Below are 18,794 nucleotides of genomic sequence, written 5' to 3' on the forward strand. Positions count from 1 at the left end.
CCATTTTGACTCCTCTTCAATGATTGGCAAGCCAGGACTTGATCGGCTGCAGTGTGAAAATGGCTGTATTCCAATCAATCTTTTTAATTATAAACTAATTCACACTGTAACTGGAAAATGTTAATTGATTAGAAGGTAACATGCTATTCCCCTTCAACCAAGCTAAACATTCTTATCAGTGATTATTTTTACTTTGAGAAAACCAGCAAACATGTTAAATCATTAAAACAGCTACTCCATAATTAGCCCACACACAGCTAGAGTGTAAATGTTATCTATCTATACATCTATCAGTTCCAAATGACTGACTACAATTATCTAACGATTTTTGTGACTACAGCTCATTATATTTTTTGCAATTGATCGGTTTCAGACTGCACAGGGACACATATCAGTGAGTGACACTGACCTACCAAAAGGACCCCATCTTTTCGAAGTTCATAAAAACACTGCATGGAGAAGGGGCCTGTAAGCTGCAGGAAAATTGTCATGGTGCCATAAGACACAAGAAGTCTGCTAAGCATTTTGCAAGCATGAAGATATGGAGAGTATGGGTACGATCGCAAGCAAAGGGTGATGTTAAGGGATGAAGTCTGTTCCATTAGGGCATGCTAAGCAATCCAGCTTTCTGTATTTGTAATTCATTGCTTTCATCAAAATGTGTGACATTTTTTTGTCTCTTGCATCCAGGTTGTACCAGTGCAATTTTTAATTTCTTCCACTTATCTTGAATTTGGACGCCTCTTTGGTATTTTCTTGTCTATTAGAATCTAAATTCAAACTTCTGTTGTCTGCCTACTTCCCGGTCTTCTGGCTACATGCACTGCCCAAATCCAGTTTTTATTTTTATTTTTTAAATTCTGTTTAATGCAAGATTTGTAGTGAGAAGTCAAGCAAAATTACACCTTTTATTGGCTAACTAAAAAGATTAAACTCAGGCCCCTTCTTCTCGCAAGCTTGCATATTGAAATCTTTTCAGTTAGCCAATAAAAGGTGTAATTTTGCTAGACTTCAGACTACATCCATAATGGCTAATACGGTACAACACCCTAGTACTACATGCAACTATCTGAAAAGTCATGTATGGCTTCATTGCCCATTTAATTGCTTCCTAGAGGTATTTCCCCTGCCCTGTAGATCCCACCTCCGATTTATAACTGTCCACACAAAGCAGACTTCAAGGCCTCGACTAATTAAGACAAAGCCGGACACGGATCCGCCGCGTACACATACACACGCCCGAGAAGAAGGGCTGTGATGTGTTTAAGAGTATGAGACGAGCAATAATAAAATGTAGTACAATACAGAGATCGGGAGCGCCTAGTTACATCCACATCAATCTGACAACACGCTCCTCCCACCGAGACGTCCTTTCTAACCCAATATCCTGACAAGGGTGGCTATCAGAAAGAAGCCGAAACCGCAAGTGCAGTAATCACATTTTGCCAAAAGAGGGCAGCAGAGCCTTGAAATTGGAGGTCCGCGCCTCCCCCTGCTGCTGTCGTGCTTTCTCTACTTCCCTTTTCTTCTCACGTTCAAGTGGAGTGTAGGGGTTTCTCGGTTTTGGCTGCAGAGTCCGTTCTTCAGTACATTTCAGGCAAGATAAAGGTACGTTTTTTACAACGACGTGTAAATAATGAATAGTACACGATTTGCTTTCTCTGTATTTTGAAAGTCGATGGAAATGTAACACAAACGTCTTAACCTTGCATTTTCGTTACTTTTTTTTTTTTTAACTCACTCCATACTCCCGTAGTGGAAATTCAGAGAGGGCTGTTACTTAATAGAATGGTGGGGGCTCGCGCTACACCCTGACCCTTCCTCCGCTTACAAGCGAAGCCCAACCGCCCCGTCCGGAGTTGTTTGCACAAGTTCGTTACTGTGGCCCTTATGCAATAATGGCGAAGTGTCACAAAATATGCGGCGATGGCACTTTTTTTTTGCCCTTTACCTTGGGCCCTACCCTTGATAATTCGACTCTACCCTCGATGTGTTTCCACCTCATCATTGTGAGGCTACACTGGTCAGTCTGTGGCCAGTTCAGCGAAATCGGGGCCTCGCGTTTTAACTTAATTCAAGACGTGTTTTAGTTTTAACTGCGTGTTTCCATGATTCAGCACCCCTTTCCTCTTAACTCACAAACTCAATCAATCCAACCCGGGGTACGGGGGACAGCTTATTTTAGCAGCATCAAGTGCAAGATAGGAATCGGCCATGAATTGGGCTCAAGTTCATCGCAGGACCTGCTCGCACGCAGAAGGGCCCATTTGGAATTGCCCCACATTTGTGAAGATATAGTGGAAAATCAGTTGAACACACAGGCAGACGCAAGCACAACAGTTGATCCAACACAGCACTACCAACGTATGAGCTGAGCTGAGATGAGTGTCACACAGCTGTGCTTTTTGTTTCACTTTGTTTTTCATTGTAATGATCATAAATAATAAACAATTAACAAAAACATTTTCATGAATGTTTTTCTTTAGTCCCACTTTGGTCACTATATATATATATATACATATATATATATATATATATATATATATATATATATATATATATATATATATATATATATATATATATATATATATATTTACATGCATAAAGTGTCAATATAAACTAATACACTCTAGACAGAGTAACATTGTGGCCTACATTCTGGTTTGAAACTGATCTTTACATAATGCATTGAATGCCATGTTAGCATAATGGTTATTGCTTCTGCCTCACAGACTATGGGTTTGAATCCCATGGACATCCCGCAGGGTGGTGATCCAGCTGCAGACCCAGGATACACTGAACTCGTAATATATCTCAGTTGGCTTAGGAATGCCTGAGAAATCCCCAGGAAGAGATGAAATCAGTAGCTGGGGACAGGGGACTTTTTGGGCTGATCTGCGTTGTCTGCTGCCAACCGCGACCCTCACCAGGAAAAGCAGTTTCAGAAAATGAGAAGAGTTTGCATGTTTTCCTCAAAGATCAGTTTTTATCAAGGGACTCTGGTGTTCCTCCAGGTTAAGCAAGTTTTAGAATTTTACAGTATGTAGAGATGTATAAGGGACGATTATGTTTTGTCCCTCTTTGGTCACCACATAATATTTCCTTCCTTTGTTTTTTAGGACTTTTTGGACTGTTAGTATATTGTTCTCCTTTGGTTATAACATTTGGTTCAATTCAGGGAATGTTTTATTTGGTCCTTTTTTTTGATCATATGTAAACGTTAATAAATTTTGATACCGTCCTGTTTGATAGATACGTTTTTGATTATGACAAAATGTTAAGTTCATAACATTGGTAGAACATTTAAAAATGTTGTGGTTAGTCCAATTAAGGTTTATAGGACCTTTGGAAATGTTTATGCTTGGTCCTCATTTCCTAAAAAGCTTAATTTGTCAGAAGGACCGCCGAACAGGCAGCAACCCTTATTTGATTTGATTCAGTCACTGCACACAATCCCGAGCAACAGAAAGTGAAGCCAGACAATGTGAACAGATGTCCCTCTATTATTTTTGAAATATCAGCACTTGAAAAGAAGGTGCTTGTGTTTTCTTCAGAAGAAGCACTGTAAGCTATGCAGAGAGGGCTAAAAATGAATTGGGTACTATTCACCCTTCAGGAGGTGGAGGAAGATGATGATGATTATTTAAACACTTGTACAACACAATATACATGAGAAAGTCACATTGTGGTAAATGAATCCCCCTGGAAAAGAAAAGTCCCCAAGTTATCTCCTGATGGGCCTAAGTGACCCTGGAAATTTTGCAATATAAAATCCTGTTTAGGTGCTCCAAATCAACATTTTTATTTGATATCTGTTCCATTCTCTTCTAAACCCATATGATACAGTTTAATAAAATAGCCCACTCTGTAGCAGAAAGCGTTTATAGTCAGATGTCTGTTTAGTTTTTTAAACTAACAAAGTAGTAATAGTATTAGTAAAAGTAGTGGAATTCTTGCATGTCTGACCAACATGCAAATCTCCAGCACCATGATAAACAAGGATACATTAAAATACATAACTAATATTTATAGGAAAACTCAAAAAAATCGTCTTACCTGATTTGTTCTCCTTATTCCTGTTTCTATCCTCCCATTTCCTGAAACCCTGTAGAGAGAGAGAGAGAAAAAAAAAATAGAAAATGCTCCTTTGTTTTAGCTTAATTCTACTGTCTGTGGAGTGATGACCTGAATGTGTGTCTAGGTTAAGGTATTGTTTGAAGTACTGGAAAGGAATTGTTACAAATAAACCTCTAAAGAGCATTGTCTGCAGTGTACCCATGAGAAATGTCACAAGTAAAATTTTGGGAACCCTGCAAAGTAATGGTTAAGGGTTGTTAATACTACTATGTTCCAAAGGACTTTTGGGACCTTCTGGGAACATCCTCGGAGCTTATTTTTTTGCAGCAATATTTGTAGCGGGTGGCTGTTGGTGAACTAAAATTTATTTAACATTTAGAGGTTCTTCCTTTAATTTTCATATCTGCATGGCCACTTAAGAATGATGGGATGGTACAACCCAGACAGGCATTATCAAGCACAAGGCAGGAAGAAAGCCTAGATGCTCTGCCAATTCACTTCAGAACACACTCGCACAAATACATGCTGACTCCCACAGGGATAGTTTTGAGGTTCCAGTTTACCTAACCTTAAGTCATGGAGATGTTTGTAGAAAACCAGATTGTATTCAGGGCTGTAGAGTCCGAGTTGGAAGCAAGTGTTCGGTTACTGGTGTCCGTAGAAATGTATGGACTCCTAATCACAGTGGTGGGACTAAGCCTTGCATGTCCAAGTCTCAAGTAAGCCTCAAGTTCTTCCCTTCAAGTTTCATATCAAGAGTCAAGTTATAAAGATTACAAACCGGATTCCAAAAAAGTTGGGACACTATACAAATCGTGAATAAAAACTGAATGCAATGATGTGGAGGTGCCAACCTCTAATATTTTATTCATAATAGAACATAAATCACGGAACAAAAGTTTAAACTGAGAAAATGTATCATTTTAAGGGAAAAATATGTTGATTCAGAATTTCATGGTGTCAACAAATCCCAAAAAAGTTGGGACAAGGCCATTTTCACCACTGTGTGGCATCTCCCCTTCTTCTTACAACACTCAACAGACGTCTGGGGACCGAGGAGACCAGTTTCTCAAGTTTAGAAATAGGAATGCTCTCCCATTCTTGTCTAATACAGGCCTCTAACTGTTCAATCGTCTTGGGCCTTCTTTGTCGCACCTTCCTCTTTATGATGCGCCAAATGTTCTCTATAGGTGAAAGATCTGGACTGCAGACTGGCCATTTCAGTACCCAGATCCTTCTCCTATGCAGCCATGATGTTGTGATTGATGCAGAATGTGGTCTGGCATTATCTTGTTGAAAAATGCAGGGTCTTCCCTGAAAGAGATGATGTCTGGATGGGAGCATATGTTGTTCTAGAACCTGAATATATTTTTCTGCATTGATGGTGCCTTTCCAGACATGCAAGCTGCCCATACCACACGCACTCATGCAACCCCATACCATCAGAGATGCAGGCTTCTGAACTGAGCGTTGATAACAACTTGGGTTGTCCTTGTCCTCTTTGGTCCGGATGACATGGCGTCCCAGATTTCCAAAAGAACTTGAATCGTGACTCGTCTGACCACAGAACAGTCTTCCATTTTGCCACACTCCATTTTAAATGATCCCTGGCCCAGTGACAACGCCTGAGCTTGTGGATCTTGCTTAGAAATGGCTTCTTCTTTGCACTGTAGAGTTTCAGCTGGCAACGGCGGATGGCACGGTGGATTGTGTTCACTGACAATGGTTTCTGGAAGTATTCCTGAGCCCATTCTGTGATTTCCTTTACAGTAGCATTCCTGTTTGTGGTGCAGTGTCATTTAAGGGCCCGGAGATCACGGCATCCAGTATGGTTTTACGGCCTTGACCCTTACGCACAGAGATTGTTCTAGATTCTCTGAATCTTCGGATGATGTTATGCACAGTTGATGATGATAGATGCAAAGTCTTTGCAATTTTTCGCTGGGTAACACCTTTCTGATATTGCTCCACTATCTTTCTGCGCAACATTGTGGGAATTGGTGATCCTCTACCCATCTTGGCTTCTGAGAGACACTGCCACTCTGAGAAGCTCTTTTTATACCCAATCATGTTGCCAATTGACCTAATTAGTGTTTATTGGTCTTCCAGCTCTTCGTTATGCTCAAATTTACTTTTTCCAGCCTCTTATTGCTACTTGTCCCAACTTTTTTGGGATTTGTTGACACCGTGAAATTTTGAATCAACATATTTTTCCTTTAAAATGATACATTTACTCGGATTAAACGTTTGATCTGTCATCTACGTTCTATTACAAATAAAATATTGACATTTGCCATCTCCACATCATTGCATTCAGTTTTTATTCACAATTTGTTTAGTGTCCCAACTTTTTTGGAATCCGGTTTGTACATTGAAGTCGAGTTGTTGGAGTTAATAAAGTTAGTCAATTCAAAGCTTAGTTCTTTTTTTTTTTACTTTGGTCTTAACTATCTTCAATTAATCTAATTACGATATTGTGTGTAACATGGCATCATCTAAACTAAGAATACATTTTCACAAAGAAAGAACATGGACTGATATATAAAATTGTGTTAAGTAATTTGCATACGAGGACACTGAAAAATTGATAGTATACAGTCTAAGTGCAGTGTGTTTAATATAAAAAATTTATAATAATATAAAAAAATCCATGCCACCCCAGAGTCTCTCTTATCCATGTTCCCAGTAAGCATAAGACACAAGGCAGGAACAGTTCCTGTACATAGCACTAGTTTGTCACAGGCAAATGCGCAGACCCCCATTCGTGCCAATTTAGTGTTGATAATCCATCTATCTTGCATTTCTGTGGACTGTAGGAGGAAATTCATATAGACATGGGGAGAACATGTATACTCCATGCAGGGAGTTCTTGCTTGAAGCTGCCAATGTGTCACCCACTCAGAGTACTGTTATATAATCAATTCACATTTTAAAATATTGTCTTTGTATAATTTTGCATATTTATTAACAAAACATTTCAATTTCCTGTCTTTAGAATGCATTGCACTTTCAGTGGAGTTTATCACTTATTTGTGAACTTTGTGGTCACATTATCACCCCTCCATGACTAAACACCTGCTCAACAAGTTAATTGGATGAAGGCACTTCCAGTGCCCCCCACTGCCACTTTCAAAAATGAGGGTGAGTCGGTTAGACTGTACTGACCATCACAGATATTGAAGTAGTGGTTCAGCTGAAGTAAAATATTACAAATTTCAGCTTTTATTGTGCAAATGACCTCATCTACTGCTACCCTCACTTGGTTTGCAATATGTAACTGGTAAATTGTAATGCTTTTAGTCCTTCCCTTTTTATGTCACTGGCACCTTGCTCATGCCTGATTCTTTTAAGTGAGGTTATAGAGTCTGTCAAGATTCTAACACAATTCTTTTTCTTACCTTGCTTGCTATTGCTGCCTACTGTCCATGAGAGGTTACTTGCGTTCATTTTGTGGCCTGAGGTGACTTCTAGGTTGGCATCACAGTGGAGTGATGATGAATAGGTGGGTTTGACGTGATCAAGTGCCAGCAGATTATGCAGTTGAACTGTGAGGCGACTGTGTGCCAGCATATCACTGAACGAAGTGTTCAAAGTTCTCATTCTCAGTTTAGATATTGTGTCAGTTCATGTGCCAAGAGTGGTTGCTTTTTACAAATTAACAGTACATTTTGAGGAAAAAAAATGGTTTCCATTTGTAATTATAATCAGTAATGGTTTTCTGTTAAATAAATATTAAATTTAGGTTTATTTAGTAGCATCTTGGACAGTGTGCCAGTTCATCATAGAGATGACTCACACACTCGCCTCCATGGGCCAAATTTAGAACCCGTGATTGGGACAACAAGTTCCCAAAGAAGAACACACATGGTCATAGGGATAATGTGCAAACTCCATACAGACAATGAACAGTTGAGGTATTCAAGCCTAGGAGGTACTGGATCTGTGAAGCACTGTGCTACCCATAATGATGGCAATTTAAACATTTATACAATACAATACAGTTTATTTTTGTATAGCCCAAAATCACACAGGAAGTGCTGCAATGGGCTTTAATAGGAATGGGCCTCTTGAAAGCCCCCCAGCCTTGACTCTCTGAGAAAAACTCCCAAAAAAACCTTGTAGGGAAAAATGGAAGAAACCTTGGGAAAGGCAGTTCAAAGAGAGACCCCTGTGCAGTGGGTGTCAAAAGAAGGGGGTCAATACAATACACGCAACAGAACAAATCCTCAATACAGCATAAAAATAAGTTTTAGAAGTACAGAGCAGAATTTAACAGTAGATGATCTCACATAATAAGATTTGTATATTTTTAGAGTCCTGGAGACCTCATCCATCAAGCTGCCTCCCCCATTTGGCCATTCCACGGCTGAAACAGTGCTGGGTCAGCCAATTCGATGAAAGGACCCCTCTTTCCCATGATTCCTGCGATCCTCCATCAGGGATGACTTTACCACAGGCAGGCAAACAACTTGGCAGGTGGGCCGTGGCACCAATTGCCACATTTGAGTACCGAGAACAGAAACAGAATAGGTGAGGGTTAGTATTCAATTATAACTATCATGTTACTTACTGTATGTTTTAGTGCTAATGACTAACAACAGAGATGCAGTCTGTACAGTTAATCAGCAGCTCTAATCAGGATATGCTAAACTGAAGTAGTGAGTCTTCAGCCGGGATTTAAAGGCTGAGACCAAAGGGGCATTTCTTATAGAAGCAGGAAGACCATTCCACAGTTCCACAGGGGCCCTGTAACTAAAAGCTCGACCTCCCACTGTTATTTTATTAATCCTTGGAATCATAAGCAGACAGGGATCTTGAGATCTTAATGTGCGCTCAGGTTTGTAAGTCATGATCAGTTCAGACAAGTAAGTCGGACCTTGACCATTTAATGCTTTATATGTTAAAAGGAGGATTTTGAAATCTGCCCTAAACTTAACCCTGGAGCCAGTGTAAGGATTTATGTAATTATATTTGTACATACTCATGCAACCCCAAAAATGTACTAAGCAGGTTTGAGGATTATGTAGGTTGATGGATTCGTACTCCGTAAAAAAAGAACAGTCGCACCCACAGTTAAGGCTATGTCGCATTACATAACCTTTCCAGTGATGTTCAGTTGTAGTCTTCATTTACATAATCATGGAGAGCTGGCGGCATGCTTCTGCAAATGCAGTTGTCTATTATGACACATTAAGTGACACAGTCCAACTTGTTCATGACTCGCTCCAACAAAATCAAACCGGTTGATTTTGTCTTTAGTAATAAGTGTGGGCTCTGTGGGCATGAGAGCTTACAACCAATGGCTGCTTATTTGGAAGTAAAAGCATTTAATGCAGTGATGAGTAATTAGGAACACTGGTGTCTTTGACACCATGATAGGAAGAGAAGTTTGTCTGTCTCATATCTTGGTGATGCCCAGGTTCCTTGCTTTGACATTTCTTGAACCTGGGTCAGGAAACTGAGGATGGACTAATGCAAATGAGGACACATAAACAATAAGATATAGATCAAAAGTGCATTGGGCAGATTTATTCAAGGAATATCCAAATCTTTTCAATAAATAATCCAATTAAATCCAGTAACTGAGGAAGTTAATAATCCAAATAATAGTCAATAAATAATCCATTAAAATCAAAGATAAAACCAGAGTCAGAATTGTCCTTGCTCTCTTCCCCAGTATTTCTCTCTTTACCTGCAAGGCATGCTCAGTGGGGGTGAGAACCTGGCAAAAGCAGTCCTCCTTGCCTCCCATCCCATTCATAATCGCTCTAAGCCGGAGCCTGATCCCAACTTGGTCTTCCCTATATCTTGATGTCTGTGGAATCCCTAGGAGCCCCTCCTTGACCTGAGTCAGTCTTCCTATACCTTGGTGTCTGTGGGATCCTCCAGTCCACCCCAGGTGTGCTTCTCATTTAGCACCATCAAGGAATTTCCCCTGACCATTTCATCACCTTTTCACTTCACTGGCTACTAACCTGATTCTGTCCTTTCTGCTTTTGTTCTCCTTACTTCCTCAATTTTCATCTCTCCTTTGTTCTTTCTTTTTCTTGTCTAGACTATGGGAGACATCAAGGTCGCAGCCTGTTGCATTCCCAGTCCAGCAAGTGGATCCAACTAGTGGTCTCCAGCAGCTCCTATGGCACGTTACCCATCTATTGAATGGCGTTGCACCCTAGCTCCTTCCATGATGCAACTTGCCACATTCTGATCCTTCAGCAGATCCAAGCTACCACTCAACAGTAGCCAAACTCTCGGAGCATCTTGCTCTTCTTATAAATGCCATTACGCTTTTGCTTCCTTCAGCTCTGGTGGGCCCTCTCACTCTTGCACACTCTGCATGAGCAGACATGAGCATTATCATCACACTGATCTATTCATGCTGTCTTCGCCCTGTTCTTTCTTACAGCTGTCAGCACGGTTGATGCTGCCATTCCATCTCACTTCCTTTCCTCTCTCCCCAGCAATCGTTTCTCATCAACCCCACCCCTCCCAAAAAAATCGCCTAGTACTAATCCGATCCCCAATTATTCCCACCACGCTGCAGCCAGTACCTGTTGATTAGCATGCCGCCAAGATGGTAATCTATGGAGGAATATTTCGGACAAAATGAAATAAATAAATGCGTAAATAAATAAGTACTGTGAAATGTGAGCATAAATAAATAAATGTGTCATGAAATGAGAGCCTTAATAAATAAATGTCATGAAATGAGAGCATAAATAAATAAATGTGTCACGAAATATGTTTTTCGTTGCTTATTTATTTATTTCATTTTGTCCGTAACATTCCTGCAAATCGTCATGAAATACGACGAAATAAAACTGTCACTTTCACTCGTCAAAGTTGAGAGGGTGGGCTCTAACGCCCTCTAGTTACTGATTGGTGAATCGATAGCACAAGAATTAATTAGAAAAATGCTTACTACTGCCGATTAAATGGATTCTGCCGAAGATATTACCTATTTCAGAGAGAATTGAAGATTTATCGGAAGAAATTACAATGTTTCTTCAAGGTGTTCTATTGACTCAGCTGGAATGTCAAAGGATGGACGTCCAGAGCAGGGTACTGCATCACCTGAACTGGAGTGCAGTAGAGTCCGTTCCACCTGTTCTTCGATAATTTCAAAAACAGTTTCATCTATATCGGAGTCTAAAAGGGCCGCCAACATTGTAATTTCTTCCGATAAATCTTCAATTCTCTCTGAAATACGTAATATCTTCGGCAGAATCCATTTCATCGGCAGTAGTAAGCATTTTTCTAATTAACTCTTGTGCTATCGATTCACCAATCAGTAACTAGAGGGCGTGTTAGAGCCCACCCTCTCAACTTTGACGAGTGAAAGTGACAGTTTTATTTCAAGCCGTATTTCATGACGGTTTGCAGGAATGTTACGGACAAAATGAAATAAATAAATAAGCAACAAAAAACATATTTCGTGACACATTTATTTATTTATGCTCTCATTTCATGACATATTTATTTATTAAGGCTCTCATTTCATGACACATTTATTTATTTATGCTCACATTTCACAGTACTTTTATTTATTTACGCATTTATTTATTTATTTCATTTTGTCCGAAATATTCCTCCATAGTAATCACCTTGTTAAGCTGGTGCCACACATTCATGTGTGTGCTGCATACTGGCACAGGCTAAACTAGGTTGTGCTGAAACAATAAATTATTTATTAAAATTTAAAATCTCCCGACATGGCAATCCCAGGAACCAATGGTGAACTCCAGAGGTGAGGGATGCCATTAGGCTGAAGGAGGCTTTCATGTATTTTTAGCATTGGAGACTCCCAAAGCTGCAGAGTGGTACCAACAGACCAAAAGGGCCGAGGCCTTGACAGTCAAAAGCAAAAACCCAAATGTGGGAGGAGTTTGGAGAGATCATGGAAAGTAACTATTGATTGGGTTCAAAGAGGTTCTGGCTAACTATGAGGGTCTCGGAAGGGAAAGGCAGGGCTTCACCCAGGCTGTTGTCAGCAAGGATGGGAGAAATGATGACTCAAACTAAGAAAGTTGCCTAGTGGTGTAAGGGGCAATCAGAAATGCCCTCTGTGGAGGATCACACTTGCTTCTTTGGGAAAGTTTAGCCCCCGGTTTACATCTTGCCTGAAGATGCGGCCTGAGCCGCCCAGAAAACTTGCATATTGTAATCTTTTTAGTTAGCCAATGAAAGGTGTCATTGTGCTTGCCTTCTCATTGCATCCATAATGGCTACCAAGGTACTGGAAAGGAGACTCCACCTGGTTGTGGAACCTCCGATCCAGGAGGAGCAATGTGGATTCTGTCCAGGCTGTGGAACAATTGACCAGCTTTTTACTCTGAGGATCCTGGAGGGGCGTGGGAGAATACCCAATCGGTCTACCTGAGTTTTGTGAAGTTTGAGAAGGCATATGACCATGTTTCACGGTTTACCAATTTATCTATGTTCCTAACCTCGCCTATTGTCATGAATTTTGGGTAATGACCAAAAGGACTAGATTATGGGAATAAGCACCTGACATTAGCATTCTCTGCAGAGCAGCCAGGCTCTCCCATAGACATTTACATTTACTTGTTTGGCTGATGCCTTTATCCAAGGTGACTTAACATTTATGATACAATTGATTACATTTCATTTGGTTGGAGCACAGGCAGGTCAAGTGACTTGCTCATGGTCACATGGCATCAGTAGCAGGATTTGAACCCACAACCTCTGGGGAAGACCCAGGGCTCGCTGGGAGGATTATATCTCCCAGATGGCCTGGGAATGCCTTGTAATCCCAGAGCATGAGTTGGCAAGTGTGGCTGGGGAAAGGGATGTATAGGCCTCACTGCTAAAACTGTTGCCACTATGACCCAGTCTTTTGCAGCATTGGCTTTATATTTGTTTTATTTTATCTTAAGTCCAAGGGATGGGCTCTGTGTGCATGAAAGCTGACAACCAATTCACACTCAGCTGGAAGTATATTGCATATAACGCAGCAATGAGGAATAAGGAACAAAGGTGCTTTGGACCTTGCATGTCAGGTGTTTTGAGCACCATGAGAGAATGCAGAAAAGAAAAGAGAGCGGAGATTGTGGCTAAAATTACCATACCCCATAAATCTTTTGCATGGTAACTTGCTCTGTCAGGTAACACGTTATTGGCTGTGAGAGAAAAGGATGAGTACTAGATTCTTTGGAAGTTCGAAACTGTGCAAGAAAGTTGTCACACTATCAGGTGATATGGTGCCCCCCAGCTGTTTCTAGTCATGTAAATTGACACACTCCGGGGAAAGATCAACGACTGCATTTATCGAGTTTGAAATCCTGTCCAACTAGAAATCATGTAACGTGATATCAGCATTACACTCACATGGGGCTATTTTCAATTGACTTAACGTGTACAACTATGGGGATATGGAAGGGAAACCACAGTTGCTAGAAAACTGTGTCATCTGCTATCATTACTGTTTTTTGTTTGTATTTTTGCAAAATAATTCACTATTCCTGTTTTAGGAGTCATAATGACAAGCAACGAGGTACTACTTACAGATGTAATGCTCTAGACTAATTGCTTTGTTTTCAGCATTGACATCTCAAGTTTCCATAATCGCCCAGATCCCATAGTAATTACAGCAGATGTATCAACCTATGCCTGAAACATTTTCAGTGGCCTTAAATGCTCAGTTTCTAGAATGGCAAATAACTCTAGTAAAGTCTAGTGATTTCACATTCCCATATAATATTCTCATAACCAGTGATGGTGTCCAAGACATTTTTGACCAGTATATTTAAAGTATATTGTAATAGAAGATCCTTTTCTTTATTTGTAATATAGCTAAAGAGCGTAAGAGACTGTCAGTACTTGCACTTGTAAGGAGAGGCCTGGGCAGCAGGGTGAGCACAGTATCAGCATTTTGGACCCTTACTGGGCTGGAATGTGCCCCACCCCCTTGCCTTGTACAGTACTAGTTAAGTTTTAGAACACCTCATTCTTTCCAGTTTGTCTTCAAATGTAATTGGCTGAAACCCTATGAATGTCATAAAATGGTGAAAGGGTAAGCAATAAACTGCCAGAGGTGTACATTTAAAGTTTTAGGTTAGCAAAAACTGAAATTACAGAATATTACAAATGAGCCTTTCTCAGGAACAACTAATTGGTTACAACCTACAGATGTTCTGCAGCAATTAAAGCATAATAAGCCTTGCAAATTGAAGCAAACAATTTGCATAGGTGTCCCAACCTCTGTTGATTAAAAACCCTCTGTCTGTCTTAAAGCAGAGTTGGAACAGTATGTGCTACTACACCATCTGAAGTACTACTTGGACCATATTACACTGTAGAATGCTGAAAATTACAGTGAGAATGTCAATTAATTTAAATGAGACAGAGCAATACCTTTAGTAGTGCAGAAAAATTGGGTTGAGATCAATGTCCAGGAGTACGGTGTCCTACACAATCCAAAGACAAGTTTTTCAGGGTCTCCAGCTTGCGTGATAGACACCTCATAACATAATCGCTTCAAGCACAGCTTAACATAAAGCAAGTCACAGTTTCTACTGTGAAGAGGAGACTTTGTGCTGCAGGTTTGACAGGGCAAGTGGCTGTAAGAAAGGCATTCTTTAAAGGACAAAATTAAAATATCAACGCTTGCCTTGGCCATGAAATACCGGCTGTGGAGTACTGCAGAGTGGAAGAAAGTCTTATGGACCAATGAATCAAAATTTTAAATCTTCACTTCATCGTGCAAGGTGTTTGTACACCGTCAAGTTGATGAAAGAATGGTTCCTCAGTGTAAGACACCAACTATCAAACGTAGAGGAGGATTTGTCTGGGGTTCTTTTGCTGGAGGAGGAGTTGGTGGCATTCTGAATCACAAGGGTTAATGCAGCATTTTGCAGCACCACACAGTACCTGCTGGTCTGCGTTTACTAGGTCAGGAGTTCATTCTACAGCAAGACGATTTAATGTCTAGTTCTGACATAGTCTGGAGGTACGTTTTGGGTAAACTGCATGCATTTCCATAAAAGGTGAGGTGTTCTAAAACTCTTGAGTGGTAGTTGTAATAAAGTAGCCACATGTTCTGTATAGGGCATAGTCGGAGTCGGCATCTATGGCATAGATGTTTAAAATAGAATGTTTTTGTGACTAGAAATGTTCATGGGTTGGCATCAGTCACTGTGACGCTTGACCTTGACAGGCGAAGCAGGTAGAAAATAATAGATGTGCTGCTATGGAAACCTTTATGGAATCTCAACAGAGTGCTTCTCCTGATTTCGGCTACTGTTGTTGGAAGAATGGAGAGGCAGCATTAAAAACAAAAAAAAAAAAACACAATCACCAAGATGCCACACCTTGGTTTCCTGCTTTGTGCAAAAGAATGCAGTTACCTGCATGGAGAACATAAATGTCTGTCACTGCCATTCTCCTCCTTTTCTTTGACATAGCTTCTAAAAATTTCACTGCAGTTTCAGCCTCTTGCAGATGTATCCCAGTCTCTTAGGCATCAATGTTTAGCAAGGAGAGTGACCATGATTTACATTTTAGTAGCCTTGATGGACAAACTTATGCATTAGTTATCAATCAAAAGTGTGGATCTATGTGCAGCCAGAAAACCAATTGAAAAAATTATCAGTTCTTCATTTCTAATCCAGTGTGTTAACACTATCTCCCTGTAATGTCTGCATCAACTCCTTTTGTCCTTACCAGACTGCCTATACCCTAGGATTTACCCCAAACAAGGACTTGAGCACCCATTCACACCAAGAGGAATCCTAGTGATGGACCTTAACACCAGTGAGAGCTGAAGCTTCCTACTAGTAGCATTTCAGCTGATGGCACCAAGTTACACAATAGTATCAAATTACACTCACCCTCTCACAGGGAAACTGAAGATTGGCCATCATCTGCATCTGATAATACAGGCTTGTAAACTACTGTAGATAAAAATGAATCCATTTAACCAGCTTACAGAGAAGATATTCTACAAAAGAATTCTAAACCCCAGAATTCTTTGGATGAGATTTGAAAGGGCCAAATAGAATTTTTAAGCCTGTGGTCTGTTTATAAGAGAAGGAGATGTTCATTTATTGTTCTGCATCTGTGCATACATGCAGGCCATACCTGTATATCCATTTTCTCTAACCATTGCCTTATAAATAAATTCTATTGTTTTAATTATTATTGCTCATTAAAACAAGCATGTGTGGGTAATTTGTTTAACATAACCTTTATCACCAACCCATGTAGCCCTTGCCCACTGGCTTTGATGGCAAGTCCCTTTATGACTGTTTCTGATGAAATTGTCTTTGATTTAACTGGATTTATCAAAAGACTCGTTTATGCATTGTTCTTTATCTTTCCCTTCCACTTGGATCAATTTGTAATGTGTAACCCTATCAGGGTCAAAAGCTCCAGAAGTGGAGTTGATACTGAAATGGAGACATCATCTAATAGCTGAACCTTGGATCCAGGAAAAGCATGGCCATGGAACAATGTATCACTGTTTTGTCTTTGCAGAGATTTCTTATGGGTCAAGGGAGATGCCAATCCTGTGTACATCTGGACTTGAACCCAATGGCAATCTGTGGAACGTACTACAAGAGTAGAGCACTCTAGTGCATTCCATTTTCTGCTTTTATTTGTAGCATAGTCAAGACTTGCAGAATATTCAGATTGAGGAACTATGAGTTGCACTTTACAGATTATGCTGTTCTCATGAGACTGATCTCTGGCACACACTGGAGGGATTTATTGATGAGTATGTTGTGACTGGGAAGAGAATTAACTTATCCAGTTCTGACAATCTGGCCTTCTCCCAGGAAAGATATGCTCGCTTCCCCCCCTTTTAAAGGGTGAGCAGCAATCGCAAGTGGAGAAGTTCAAATGCCTTTGGGTCTCAATCATGAGTGAGTGTAGAAGCGACAGTGAGACCGAGTAAAGAATTTGTGCACTGTCCGCAGTTTGACAAATGTTTACTAGACCTTGGTAATGAAGCTTTCAATTTACAAGACAGTCTACTTTCCCATTAGAAATTATAGTGCAGTCCTCGGCTCAGGGTAGTGACTAAAAGAATAAAATCACAAGTATGGGCAGTCAAAATGCTTTATGCACAAAGGTTGCTAGGTTATTCCCCACAAGAGAATAAAGAGCACATCAAGATGGTAGGACCTTGAAGAAGAACCTTATCAAGAGTAACTAGCTGAGTTGATCTGGACATATGTTAAAGATGAGGGTTGGGGTTAGGGAATATTACATGCAGCGCAGTCAGGGCCTTCTCAAGAAGTGAGCAGTGTCCTTGGTTGGGACTGATGTCGCATGGAGGTTAAGGGTGTTTGATGTCATGGAATAAGTGTTGCAAGTTTCTTGTGTGGTGTAGCAACAGCAGGGAGTAGTTCTGAAGTGATGAAGTAGCTGCCCAACAGGCATGTGCAGTTGTTCCTAATGATGTTGGTACCTGTAGGTGTCACACTTTTTTTACTTCGTTTTTACAAGTGATCTTTCAAATAGTCCTTTAACTGCCACGTTTGCTTCCTGCTTGTTTTAATCCCTTCTCTCGCACCCAATGTAGTAATTTGTTCTGTTCTCTGCTTGTGCTTGCTATTTTTCCACCAGGTAACCTTTTTCAAGCTATTTCTGTAATAACTTCTAGCTTGCAACTGATGACATTGTTAGTGCAGGATTGACTTGCTTTGAGTTTTAAATACATCTGCACTCCTGCTAATTTCTGTTTTTATTTTGATTAAATATAAAAGTTTTAAATAATTAAAATTTAATTCTAAATAAACTGTCTGGGATTGGCTCCAGAAGACCCCTGTGACCCTGTAGTTAGGATATAGCGGGTTGGATAATGGATGGATGAATAAACCTGTATGTGTTTTGTTTCTCTGTGTGTGTGTGTGTGTGTGTGTGTGTGTATAAAAGCAAGGAATTGTGGATTTGGTCAATTTTAAAATTGTCATATCTTTCATTAAACAATTTCTCATTTTCAACATTTGATATGTTGTCTTAGTTCTTTTTTTATTTAAATATGGATGTAAATGATTAGCAGACTATCACATTCTGTTTTTATTTACATTTTACACTGCATCTCAAATTTTTTGGAGACAGGATTGTACAACATTGAATCGCAATGAAATTAAATTTGGCTTTTTTTGACAATCACCAGCAGAGAGACTAGTGTGTCAAAGTGAAAAGAGGTTTATGCAAAGTTGTCTACATTAATTTAGAACTATAAAACACAAAATAATTGATTGTGTAACAACTCATGTTCTTCAAGTAAGTTTTAAATAAATGTACCTTTGTCAGCCATGACAGTGTTGAGCCTGTGTACACTGGTCGGTCTCTCTCTCTCTCTCTCTCTCTCTCTCTCTCTGTGTGTGTGTCAGTTTTGCACATCTGGACACTGCAATTGTTTCCCATTCTTTTTTGCAAAACTGCTGAAGCTCTGTCTGGTTACATGAGGGTCATGAGTGAGAAGACTTTCAAATCCATCCACAGTTTCTCACTTGGATTGATATCTAGACTCCCCACCACAGGACATAAACATTGTTGTTTTGTAAGCTATTCCTGTGAATCTTTGGCTTTATGCTTGGGCTTGTTGTCCTGCTGAAAAGCAAATCTTCCCTGAAGGTGTAGGTTTTTTGCAGACTTTATCAGTTTTTCCTCCAGGATCCCCCTGTATTTTTCTGCATTTGTTTTATTCTCTTCCCTTGCAAGCCTTTCAGGGTCTGCTGCAG

General features: G+C 40.0%; 1 protein-coding gene across 1 annotated transcript in view; it reads left to right on the forward strand.

Annotated features, from left to right (window-relative positions):
* The first annotated feature begins 1,486 nt into the window (after positions 1-1,486).
* LOC120537905 (pyruvate kinase PKM-like) overlaps positions 1,487-18,794 on the forward strand; it is a 66,561-nt gene continuing 49,253 nt past the window's right edge. The window contains exon 1 of the mRNA XM_039767180.1: positions 1,487-1,608. The gene's annotated coding sequence lies outside the window, so the exon portion shown is untranslated. The remainder of the gene's footprint in view (positions 1,609-18,794) is intronic.

Source organism: Polypterus senegalus, chromosome 1 (assembly GCF_016835505.1).
Source record: "Polypterus senegalus isolate Bchr_013 chromosome 1, ASM1683550v1, whole genome shotgun sequence".
Classification (NCBI taxonomy): domain Eukaryota; kingdom Metazoa; phylum Chordata; class Cladistia; order Polypteriformes; family Polypteridae; genus Polypterus; species Polypterus senegalus.